Genomic DNA, 12,719 nt, shown 5'->3' with positions numbered 1-12,719 from the left:
AAAAGGTCAAGAACAGACCAACAGGTTAGCAAGAGGCAGAGCTCAAACCTGTTCTTTTCAACGTGTATTCAAACATGTGCCTGAGAAATATGGCCTGCTATGAGGGAACAAGAGCTTTAAGGCATGAACAAGGGTATTTGGTATGTAGGTTTCCCATTTAAAAGAGATTTTTTAAAGGATAAGTATATGCTGTATATACACTGTAAGATGCCCTTAACATACCTTGGATAGAAAATCTTTCAAATATGCAGTCTTCATAGATTACAGAAAGCAACAATTAACTTATTTTAGCTATTATATAAAAACAAATGCAAAGCACTTATATGTCTCAATAATATTTGGTCCTAAATATCTACCTAGCCAAAACTTCTTCTAGTAATTCTACCCTATCAATTTTTTACCATACCCTTCAAGTCTTTTGCCTTATACACATGAAAGAAAGCAAATTTTCTACTGTCAGTAACTAAATTTTGCCAAAACTTCAATTATATAGGTAAACATAACAATCTTGTGGATTGTAGTGAGGTTTTTCCCCGCTTTCACTCTCTGCCCTTCACTATTTTTATTATATGGACTGTAACAAATAATAAAAAAAATAAATTTATGCAATGTGGTTATATACATACACTATCTTATCCTAAACACAAGCATTCTAAATACAGGGAAAAAATGTCTCTGCATTTCTAAAATTCTCTTTCTGCTGCACATCTATCTTCTCTTGATAGCAAAGGAAAAAAAAACCAAAAACAACCGCACTTCTTCATAACCAATATTTTAAAGTAAAGAAGTTATAGACAGGTGGAGTTCTATCTCATCTACTATAGCTGCTTTTAGAAATACTGTTATGAAAGTAATGCACTAGAGACCACACTTTTTTTCTAATTCATTTCTTTTATGCATTTTCACCAGGGAGAAAGGAAATGGGACTCCAGGGAAGCTGACTACACATGCTAGTGGTAAGACACAGCCTACAAGATGCGAATCATTAGATAGGTACAAAAATAAGTGACTGAAAACAAACAATTTATGAGATAATTGTATTTCTATCTATTTCAACACTCAACTATAAAATCTAATGCATCAAAAATTTTAATGTCAAAATAGCATGAACCACCAGAATAATATCAACACACAAAAAATACAGCCCATTTTAGTTTATCAGTATTCCCTAAATAAACACAGTAACAGCTATATACTACTGATGTCAAGATACTCCCACTCTGCACAATTACAGGCCATCAGAACAACTGTTCATCTCTGAGCAAACACGCTCAGTAATCATGAACCTTCTCATATGCACAGACAGGGCCCCAAACAGCTAATGTCAAAGCAATCAGTCTTTATCCCTGACACAAACTCACTCATATGTGTTGCAGTTTTGTCCTGAAAAATAGTCTTTAGGGAAATACCAGAGAAAATATTCTACAGGCCCATAACACAAGAACTTTGTCTCATCTCTTCAATTAAATTCTTTAATAAGAGCATAATTAGTGCCAAGTTCATAGAAGAATCCTTAGGTAGCAACCCCTCTGATCCTGCTAGACCTGGCAAGATTTTTACAAGTAACCTAGGATCAGAATCTTGTTTCTGAAAATAAGATCATCAGCTATTTACCGCTCACAAAATTCAGGTGAAGGGATTTACCTGAATAAGTCTTACAATCTTCGTCATTTTCTCCAACATCTTACTCAAGTCTTTTGGTTTCACTTCTATGATATATGCATTTCAGTGACTGCTGTCTACCACACAGCCTTGACATTGATTACTAATACAGTATTGCAGCTACATCCCCATGGCAACTTGTTTTCAGATAATTTCTCAAGCCATATTTCCACCAGCCACAGGAGATGTCCTATAATATCACAGTCATTCCTAAGATATATAATATTTATTAAAAAGCAAAGCAAAACAAGAACATTTATTGTTCCATTAAAATCCCACAACCCTTATAGTTTGTGTAATGTATAATTTTTCTCGCTTTTTCAGTTCCGCCCTTCCTCTCTAGTAACCCAGTATTCATTACTTAGGAGATGAAGCTAGCTTCAAAACCCAAGGAGACAGCAGAGGAAGGTATGCAATCCCTCAGAGGCAGAAGTATTGAAACTAAATTTTGTGGACAGAAGTTTACAGCTAGGCAAGACAGGTGATTTTCTTCAACACTCCAAAGCTATTGAAATTTGTGGTCCACTTCCACTGGTTTTCCTCTCATTTCCTGCCATCTCACTTCAATCTGGCTCACTTAATGGACAGAAAACTCTTCATCTTTCTGGCTGAATCAGTCTTTCTCTGGCTGTTGTTCTGCATCATTTTATTCCCAAGGAAATAAATGAGCATCAGACATGGTACAAAAATGAGAGAGTAAACATAGCTGAGAGCCATACATCTACTAGCAGTGAACAAGAAGATTGATTTGACTGGATCTAATCTGCATCCTAGGTACATCCACATAAAAGGAATACTCCACAGTCCTTCCAGCTAGTCCTATTCCACTAAAACATGACACTGTTCTTCTACTTTCCTACAGTGCTGTTTGTTGCTCTAAAAGGATCAATATTCTGTGTATTCAAAAAGATGCAGAGAGCAGCTTGCTCTACTGTCAGGGAGATCTTACGGCATTTTACTTCCCCTCACTTATATACAAACAAAAAACACAAGAGTATATTAAAGCCATGTTCCTATTTCCTAAGCTAATAAAAGTCCAACCTACTATTATGAACTTCTGCCTCAGCTTCTGTACTATTTTCGATTGCAAGAAATGCAAAAATTTTATTTTAAACTAATTTGTTGAAGTAATCAAATTTTTAACCTATTATATATTAGGTGCAAAGTTTAAGTATTTTTCTTGTATGACTGTCCTTGAACAACAGCTTAAGTGCATAATACACTTACAAATATATCTAAACATTTCTAAGGCTGAGTTTCATACGTTTGTGTTCCAGCTCAGCTTCTCACATCCAAATCAATCCTGTAATATTCATTATTATATAGTGCTTTTTGCTACAGGGATATTTTCTGCTGTGGAGTAATTGAAGGCAGTTAACACCTGCATTTTGAAATTGAAATTTTAATTTGATGTGAATCAAAAAAGCATTAGAATTAACAGACAAGCATGCTGCAAACAAAGCTGACAGTAATTTTTAGTATAAAACAGAGCAGTGTTTTTAATAGCATGCAAATACTGTTGACAGGCATGTCTTTATTCAATTAGTTCCTAGTTTCCAAGGGCAGAGTTGTGTGCACACATCCAAACTGCGTTTTCTAATTTTAGAAATTTAATTTTTATATTGAATATTTAAAACTACTCAGTAACCAAATCAATTTAACAGAATGTCACTTAAGGTACCTTTCAGTTTTGGCGTTCAATAATTTACATTGTACACCTCAACACTGCTCATGACCTGATCCATAATTACATCCAAGCAGATCTCTTGGTCTTCTTGAAGTATTTCAGAGCCATTATACTTCTACATGTGCACATTTTTGTATGCCTCTCAGTATTATAAAAGTTTCATGCCAATCTATCTGAAAATCCTATTTACTTCTGTATCTAAAATAGCAGATAAAACTGGCACTTACTGTTCAGCAGTTACAGGGCACTTCTCCACTCCTCCTTTTCCAAATGACTTGCCAAATCAAACCTACTGCCTCTTTAGCTGCTGGGAAACAAAAACAAAAAACCCACACACATGTCAGAATTCAAAGAATTGAAGGAGAGGGCATTTTACTAAAAATCTCTCTCAGGGGAAGTAAAGAGCAGTGTAACAGTGGTATTAACACTTCAACTTTTTCTTATAATGGCTACCAAGAATTTCTGAACAAGAAATCCCTTCTCAGGAGTGCTGTGGTGGGACACAGAGTTAACATCTTTAGACAACAAGAACCAAAAAAATTACCAGAAACAATTATATTAAAAATATAAAAATAAACATAAAACCAGCTCAATTGTTTGTCTTTTTACCAAACTGTGAACCATCAAGAGTTCAACAATGAATTATATTTTTCTAATGTGCTCTCCCTGGTCAACTGTATTAAAGGATTAACCAAGGTTTGTTTTCCACAATATTAGTATCTTTTTTTTTTTTTTTTAATTAATTTGCAAATACCAATGTTTACCTGTTGATCCAGAATTGAGCTTTTTTGAAAACACTTTTGCTTTTTTTTTTTTTATTAATAAACCCTGCAAATTTCCACTGGAGAAAATACACTTTTAAAAAAAAGGCAACTGTAAGAAACATATTTCCTGAAGTACCTGAAAGCAGCTGATTGCTTAGCATTCCCCAAGGGTGGCAGTAAGCAATGCAGTGCAAACACTGGCTATTCAGCAGAGTTATTAATTGCTGTGATTCTAGAACAAATAAAAGGTGCTGAAATTATTCCTCTAACACTAGTGTGATGAAGCTACAATTTACAGTAAGCTTCATTTACAAGACACCAGATAACATCTTAAAAAAATTAAAGTTTAAATAGTCCTTTCAAACCTAATATCTTGTAGACATACCACTGTGTTGAGCACAATTCTGCTTCAAAATGTATGTGAAATGCATCATGACTAAAACATGAAATAAGAATAGTTTGCTTTCTAAAAGTCAGCATCATTCTCACACCTCTTGTCAAGACTAGACACAGCTTTTAAATGACCACCACCAGCTACAAAATGTTTTTCTATTTGCAAGAGCTGGTGGTGATACTGAGAGACAACATGAAGACCCCTGTTGCATTACACAGTCACTCCTTACACACTGCTAGGAGACACCCTGTACTGGTGAAAATGTATTAAAAATATATATTTTTGAAGAGAAACCTTCCCTGAATGAAAATGGCTATTATTTCTATGTTACAAACTGAAAGACGGGGCATGCCAAGTTTCATGGGGTAAAATCCACTTGCAAGCACCACTCAGATAAAATGGGATCTGAACATCTGCCCACTCGTCTGAGTAACTTGCACAGGACAGAAACACAGATGAGCTGCGACCAACTTCATATCCTTGCAAGGCTACAATTAATTTTTTATCAAGAAAATAAATTTTTATTTATTTTTCATTGAGAGCAATATTTTTTTCAACTTTCAGTTTTTCATATTTGTATTCTTGCACTGCAGGAAACTTGAACTTAGAGATGAGAGATCCTGTAAAAGAAAGAAAAACAACAACTCTTTTCTGAAGATAGAGTACTTAATCAAGTGCTTAATTAATTTGCCTTCCTCACCTCTTTCAATTTAATGTCATCATTCTCATCTCCAGAATGACACCTGCCAGTACGGCAGTTTTACTTGGCATTTCTGTGTGTGCTCAAGTACTACAAAATGAAAACAGAGTTGGAGTCAGGACACAACAAAGGGGCACAAACCAGGACATTATTTGGGTTGTTTCATGCTCTGATTTTCAAAGCTACTCCAGTAAAAATATTATTGCTACAATATTCCAGAAGAGACCTGGGAAAAAATGTCAAGGAATAGAAAGGGCAAAACACTTTACTATCTTCTTTTTTAGGACTTCTAGAGAGATAAAAGTGAAGGAAATTACAAATCATCAACAGAAAAGCAGAAGAGGCAAAGTAAGGCCATGAGGCTACCAATCAGTTTTGCCGTTAGATCACAGGGCAAATCACAAGTAAGACATATTGCAAGACTCCTGTCTTCTACTGTACATTACATAGGGCGATTATAAGAAAGGTGGTGACAAATCTTTTTTACTTGGGCCTGTTGATACATGACAAGGAATCATGATTATAAACTGAAAGATGGTAGATTTAGGATGCAAGGAAGAAGCTTTTTACAATGATGTGGTGAAATGCTGGAACAGGTTTCTCAGAGAGGTGTGGATACCCCAGTCCTGGAAATATTCAAGGTTAGGTTGGATGATTTAGTTGAAGAGGTCCCTGCTCATTGCATGGAAGTTGGACTAGATGATCTTTAAAGACCCTTTCTAACCCAACCATTCTATGATTTTATGATTCCATGATCTCTGTGGAAACAACAATTTACCCTTAAGGAAACACTTAGCTAAGGAACTAGATCAGGAAATAATAATAATAAAAAAACCCTATAAAAATAAAACAAATGCAAAACAGAGTTATCAGAAGAGATATCAAGGAGATCAATAGCATATGAAGCAGTGGGACATTGGAGTAGCTCAATGGGTTTAGAAGGCCAACAGAAATTGTTTGAATAACAAACTGTTTGAATATCAACTGTAAAAGAACAAATTTAAAAGGCTCTCTTTGGCGTTTTCTTCTTGTTTTATATCTCCAAATGGTGAGAACAGAGTGGGCTAAGCAATCTACCCAAGAGAACCAAGTTCTAAACATTCAATCTCCAGTGGCTGGACCTCAGCCATGTCTGCCAACTTCTGTACTCCAAACAGAGTTGCGTATCTTCTGCAATTAAGAGGGTCTGAATGAACATTAGAAAACATTTTTTTAACTGCACAATCTGCTCTTTCAGCTTTTCAGTACAAAATACTATGAGGTTTATTTGGCAAATTACATTAAAAAAAATCTCATATTGGAAAAATAGTAATAATTAAAAGAAATAATGTATTTATGTTCTTTATTTCTAGTAAAATAAAGCATACCTCATTCCATCAATTACTGTTATTTATTATGCTTATTTCCATCAAACAGAGAAACATTCACCTTCTCACAGTGACAACAAGAGATTTGTGTTTACAAGTCTGTTTACAAATATTAGGGTAATTATTGCAGGTTTTTTGTGTTGAGGTCAGTGATTTACCTGCTCTTTCTAAAATGAGCATGAGCTCCATAACTTCTTCTAGACACTATTGCAACATCAAGCAAAGTCTCTCTACATATTAGAACAACTAACTAACTTCACTTATTTCTGTCTGTTTTCCAGCTTGCTTTCCTCATATTGTATCCTTTGTTGTGTAAGGCTTTACTGATATTATAATCAAGACTAGAAACTTACACTCCAGAAAAGACATAGCTTTACCAGTGCAAATTTTATTCTTGAACAGAAATAAAAAGGTTATGAAGTGATTTCAGATACCAATTACTTTATTTGAAAACATCCATGTACAGTGTCTCTTAGAAGATGCTCAGTGCTCTGTATTACTACAGATATCCTTTATAGTCTGCAATTTGTATAATTCTCAATGAAGTATACAGTTAGTATGAACTATCCATCTGCTTTGTATCATTATTAATATTTTCTCAATTGTTCTGTTGAAAATTACAGTGTAGCATCACAAATCAGTTACAATACACCTAATTGTAATCTCTGCTAACAGAATGATCCCAAATGATCCTCTGGAAGTCTAAAATATTTATAAAATGTGGGCATGGGAGAAAGGAAAACAGTTTAACTAACAGATGTATTTTCAGTGCTTGCTAAGGAAAGGCTGCTTATATATTCATCAGCCCTGCCAGTGACTGACAGAGGAAACTTTTAGGAAACAACTTCTGGGAATCAAATTAAACTGCTGAAATGCTGTTTCTGAAAGGGTATTTAAATTATTTCTTAAGTCACATCTCCCACTATACAGAAGCTATTATTACTAGAGAGAAATAAACACTGTGCTTATTCCTTTCACTTACGATTAAAGAAAAAAACAAGTTTTGTCTGAGTTGTCTGAAACAATTTAGTACCAATCTTTTGACCAAGTGCTAGAAAAGATTGGGTCCAATCAAAGCCTTGACTTGAACTCTGAGAGGCTTCATTCCTTGAGTGGCTCTAGTAATTGCAGTGGGCTTACTGGAGAGACAGGCTAAAGCTCATTGTACGGAGCAGAGCACACAGCACTAAATTTTGTGGTCTGCTACACACCCCTGAGCAGAGCAAGGAGTTATGTTTTAACTTATATTCCAACTGTCTAAAAAAAAAAACAAACTCCTAAGAGAAGGAGCTTTAAGAAAAGAAGTAAAGTTCAACACTACCTTCTGTGTCTTGAAGAAATACAAGATACAGATAATAATTTAAAATAATAAGACACATATTATCAATTAAGTTTGAAGTGAGCAGGACAAGTTTTTTTGATTTTTCTCTAATTCTTTTACTGAGATACAGCAGAGTAAGATCACTAAAACCATTTTCTGTTAGCAAAGCTTGAGGTTTGAAGCTTTCAGGTCTCTGTTAGGTGCATACATCCCCCAGTGTGATGTTCTTGTTTCTATACTTAGCTGGAATCCCACTGAGCAAATGGATTGCTTGTGCAAGAGCAGAAAAAAATCAGGCTTTTAGTGTGACAATTTTTCTCCCTGCACTGGCTGGGAGAAAAGAAAGAAGATTTGAAGTATAAAAGAATGAATATAAATCATTTCAGGGAATCTATTTACTGGGCAAATGTGCAGGAGGTTTTAGAATGCTAGTATCTAAGATTTACACATAATCAACATTAACTAAACACAGAACATAAAACTATTAAATTTCAAGAATTACAGGAAATAAACAAGTTACTTACAAGCTAAGTAAATCACTTAACTCTCTTTTCAGTGTATTTTAGTCACTGTTCAAACAGAACAAATAAAATTAGCTACCATCTGACACCAGTATTTCTGAATTCTCAAAGCAAGGGAAAAAACAAAGTACATTTATGTAAAGTGCACTGTAACCTCCAAAACCTTAAGGCTGTTTTTGCATTTCAGGTACAGAAGCACAGGAATCTTTAAACCCAGTGGCACTTTGGTTCCTTGTGCTACGACACTGAGACATGAACACATGATGTAGGCAGACTTCTAACTCCATGGATATAACGCCCACATGGCCTGGAAAATTTACAACACTCTAATAGAAATTCAGGCAGTGGTCTACAAAACCTTTCTATGAAATGACTCAGACCAAACATATTTCTGATTAAGTGTTTTTCCTTGTGGTATTCAATGGCTTCTGCACCTCAGTCTTCTTTGGAAAACTAATTTTCAGGAACCACAGGCCTCTTTGTCCAGTGCCAAAGTCTGGAGTGCCAAAGGAAGATGTTGTTGGTGGAAGAGAATCCTATTAAGGAAATTTTAAATAATTTGAACATACTTAAGCCCATGAAACCTGACAGAAAGCACCCACAAGTACTGTGGGAACTGAATGATTTCATTGTGTGGCAATCAGAAAAGGTTCTTGAAGACCAGAAGAAAGCAAGTATTACTCCTATATTCAAGAGGGACAAGAGGAAAGATCCAGGAATCTACAGGTTGATCAACCTCACCTCCACCACTGGGATGGTGATGGAGCATCTAATGCTGGAAAATGTTTCCAGAAACATGAAAGACAAGAAAATGATCAGGAGCAGTCAGCATGGTTGGTTAACTAACCTGATACCCTTCAATAATGAGGAGGCTAGCTTGGTGGCTGAGGCAGGAGCAGTGGGTGTTGATTACCTAATCCTCATCAGGGAGGCTTTTGACACTCCTGCAACATCTTCACAGACAAGCTGATGAAGTATGGGTTATGTAAGTGCAGTGAGGTCGATTGAAAACTGGCTGATGCGCCAGGCAGAGAGGGCTGTGGCAAGCAGAACAAAGTCCAGCTGGAAGCCAGTGCTGTACCCCAGGTGCCAACAGTGGGACCAGTACTATTTACATCTTCATAAACAACCTGAAAAATGGGACATAGTCCACTCTTCTGGGGATTGCAGATGATATAAAACCAGGGGTGGGTGGGGGAGTGAGAGATGAACCAGATGGTTGTGCTGCCACTCAGTAGGATGTCAAGAGGCAGGAGAAATAGGTAGAGAGTAATGTCAGGAATTTCAGCAAGAAAAAATACCAAGTCCTTCACCTGGGGAGGAATATGTTCACACAAATGACAGATCATTCACAGAAAAAAAATATTTAATGCCCAATTCTCTGAGGTAGGTGCATAGAAGTATGATTTATGACAGAAGTACACTAGATGGTCTTTTGTACAGTCAACTGTCATGCTTGAATTCAAACACAGGAAAATAATCTTGGTATCTGCTGTTCTATGAGTTTTTTGTTACACATTGAAAGTTTTCAAGTGACCAAAATCCCTTTGGCAATGAATGCTAATGAATATAATGATTCATGTAATGACATGACTTAGCTTTACCCTTCAAGAGCCAGTTCTGCTCGGTCTACAGATCAAGCATATGCATTCTCTTGATACAGAAATTTTAAACTAAATCGGCAGCATAGCAGGGAATTCCAGGGACTTGTCCACAGGTAAAATCTTCTATATAGCTCTGATGATGCAAACCCTTAGTGAAAAATAGGCTATATGGCTGAATTGAATTATTTCCCTTTATTACAGATTTTAGACCTTCAAGAAAATGTTGCACCAAGAAAGGGATTGGTGAACAATTCTGATATAAACAGTACAGTTAGACAGTAATACAATCAGATTGCTTCAGTTTCTCTATGTAGGTTTTTCAGAATTAAACATCCTAAAATAGTTCAGACAGGCATTCTCAGCAGTAATGCCAATAAATAAGCACAAACTGGTAATTTCTTTATCAATATTTTTACACATTTTTATATATCATGAACATTTGCTGCTGTTTCCTGCGTTCCTGTTAGTTTGCTTTCACATTATGTCTAGGAAGGGGTGATCTCAGCATGTAATACATCTGGTCCAATGAAATGTTATCATTCAGTTCTTCTACAGAGATCTTTGTAGCACACAGTTTCAAAGTACAGATTGTTATAGTGTTAACTCATATGCAATGAAATGTAAGAGGCCACCAAGTGTGCTTTGAAAATTACCTTACAAAACCTTTTGATTAAGTGTAATTTGAGGTTTAAGACAAGTAGAAACAGTGTAAGCCTGTCTGCAATTTTGACAGCAACAGATATAATTCAGCTCAAGGAGTGAGGAACAAATAATTTGATGCAAGGCTTGTGCAGCATGGATAACTGCAGTGCCTCTCACTTTAGCCTAAAAATGTTTTAAACTGTGTGGTCTAGACTGTATTGAATGCTATAGACAGATGTGAGAACTTGAATTTTTATTTTACTTGAATTTTACTTTACCTTAACTTTGCTTTAGTTGAATGTCATTAGTGGCAACTGGGTAACAAACTAGCCCTTACCTAAGTGTATCTAAAATTTATGAACTGAATCCTGGAACAGCCTAACAAGACCCTTCAGACATAGATTTATTCTTCTCTGGGGCTGCAGTGAGGATGGATACAGAAAGTTGATACTACAGGGCTAGTGGAAGCAGGAGGATCTCCTGGTGACTGCTGTTGGCCTAGAGGAATCTCTGGGACACAGTAAGATTTTCAGGTCCACACTTAAGCCTCTAGCTTTATAGAAGTATAACTATGATGGATTTTGCATTGAGTTTTGAAATCTAGATGTTTTAGAGTAAATAATAGAATTATAAGTGGCAGTAAACATTTAAATCAACTTTGAATATTATTCTTTTACCCTAATTTCTACTTTCCTTAAAAAAATATTTACTTCAAAGAATTGAGAAAAAGGTAAGCAAAGGCTTATTAATGGACATAGTCAAAGCTGGCTTTCTAAACTTCCTTAAGTCTGAAATGCAGAATTGTTCTGTTGAGATAAAAAAAATTGATCTGATACACAAAAATTAACTAGTATCATTTTTGTCCGTGTAACAGGAAAAAAATATTTTTTAAAAATTGTCTTCAATGGTACAAATTTTTCAAAGGTCTTTGTGTACATCCACAAACCGTATACTTAAGTATACTCAAAGTTCTTGCATTCTACTTTCACAAAGGTTGCAGTGCAAAAAGAAAGGACTATTCATATCAATTCAGGCTTAAAAAATTAAGGGAAAAGCTCTAAAATAATTCAAGATTATTTTAATGAAGATTACTTAGATAATAACTAAATAACATTATATAAGGTAAAGCTAAAAAATACTTTCCTGTTGCTAGAAAAGACCATCTGCAAGGGTGGTTGAGATAGTTGAACACAATTAATCATTAGAGAGGTTAATTTCTCTTAGTCCTGCTTTCTTTTTATTCCTTGTTATTATATACCATTGCACATTTTTCCATCAAGCTGTAATTTTTTACTAATTTTCCAATGTTTTCCATGTAGTCCTAAAATCACATGAAAAAAAAAGATCTACAAGAGAGATGGTTCAGTGACTTCACATAGTGTTCTTCAATGGCTGTCACCATTCTAATTTTGTTGATGTGAAACAGTAAAAACTCATTTTTGTGTTAGGAAACTGCCATTTCAAACAACAGATGAGATTCCTTATATATTCACTGTATTACTTGCCTTTTCTTTGCTATGGACGTGACACATCCTGTTCCTATTTAAACAGTGTGCAAGTCACATGGAGGAACCTGGTACTGAGTTTTCTTTTTAGCTGAACATAGAGTTGCGGCTGGGATGCAAACAGGATATTGGTTGGAATCCACACCTTGGAAATTAACCTATCCTCCCGCACAGTGTACATTCTAATGCAGAAACAGTCCTCAGAAAAAGCACATGCTTTTGCTCAAGCAGTTTCCCAAATAAGGACCTTAAGACATTACATCCATAATTTATAGTCAAAAGAAAGATAAAATGTTGACCAAAGACTTGAATAACCAGTAACAATATATGTTGAAAAAAAATGCAAAAGAAAAAAATAGTTATTTTTCCTAATACAACTTCTGTGCTGCTTAGAAGAAATATATCTACATAGGTACCTTTCCACTAATAATTAAAGTACACATTAAAAAGAAAGAAAATAATAAAAACACTACCCTGAAAAATTTATTCATTTACCTCTACATTAAGTATCAATTCACAATTTTTTACTTGATTTTTAAGTTAACATGCAGG

The 12,719-nt window shown here is 35.2% G+C and overlaps 1 protein-coding gene across 8 annotated transcripts in view; it reads right to left on the bottom strand.

The window, feature by feature from the left end:
• CDH18 (cadherin 18) overlaps positions 1-12,719 on the bottom strand; it is a 1,344,136-nt gene that overhangs the window by 179,423 nt on the left and 1,151,994 nt on the right. For 7 of the 8 annotated variants that reach the window (XM_015653084.2, XM_015652999.3, XM_015653076.3 and 4 more), the window contains one exon: positions 3,577-3,656. The gene's annotated coding sequence lies outside the window, so the exon portion shown is untranslated. The remainder of the gene's footprint in view (positions 1-3,576; positions 3,657-12,719) is intronic. The other variant, XM_015653058.3, reaches the window with a different exon arrangement.

This window comes from Parus major, chromosome 2, assembly GCF_001522545.3.
Source record: "Parus major isolate Abel chromosome 2, Parus_major1.1, whole genome shotgun sequence".
Lineage (NCBI taxonomy): Eukaryota > Metazoa > Chordata > Aves > Passeriformes > Paridae > Parus > Parus major.
This window is presented reverse-complemented; position numbering and strand designations above follow the sequence as displayed.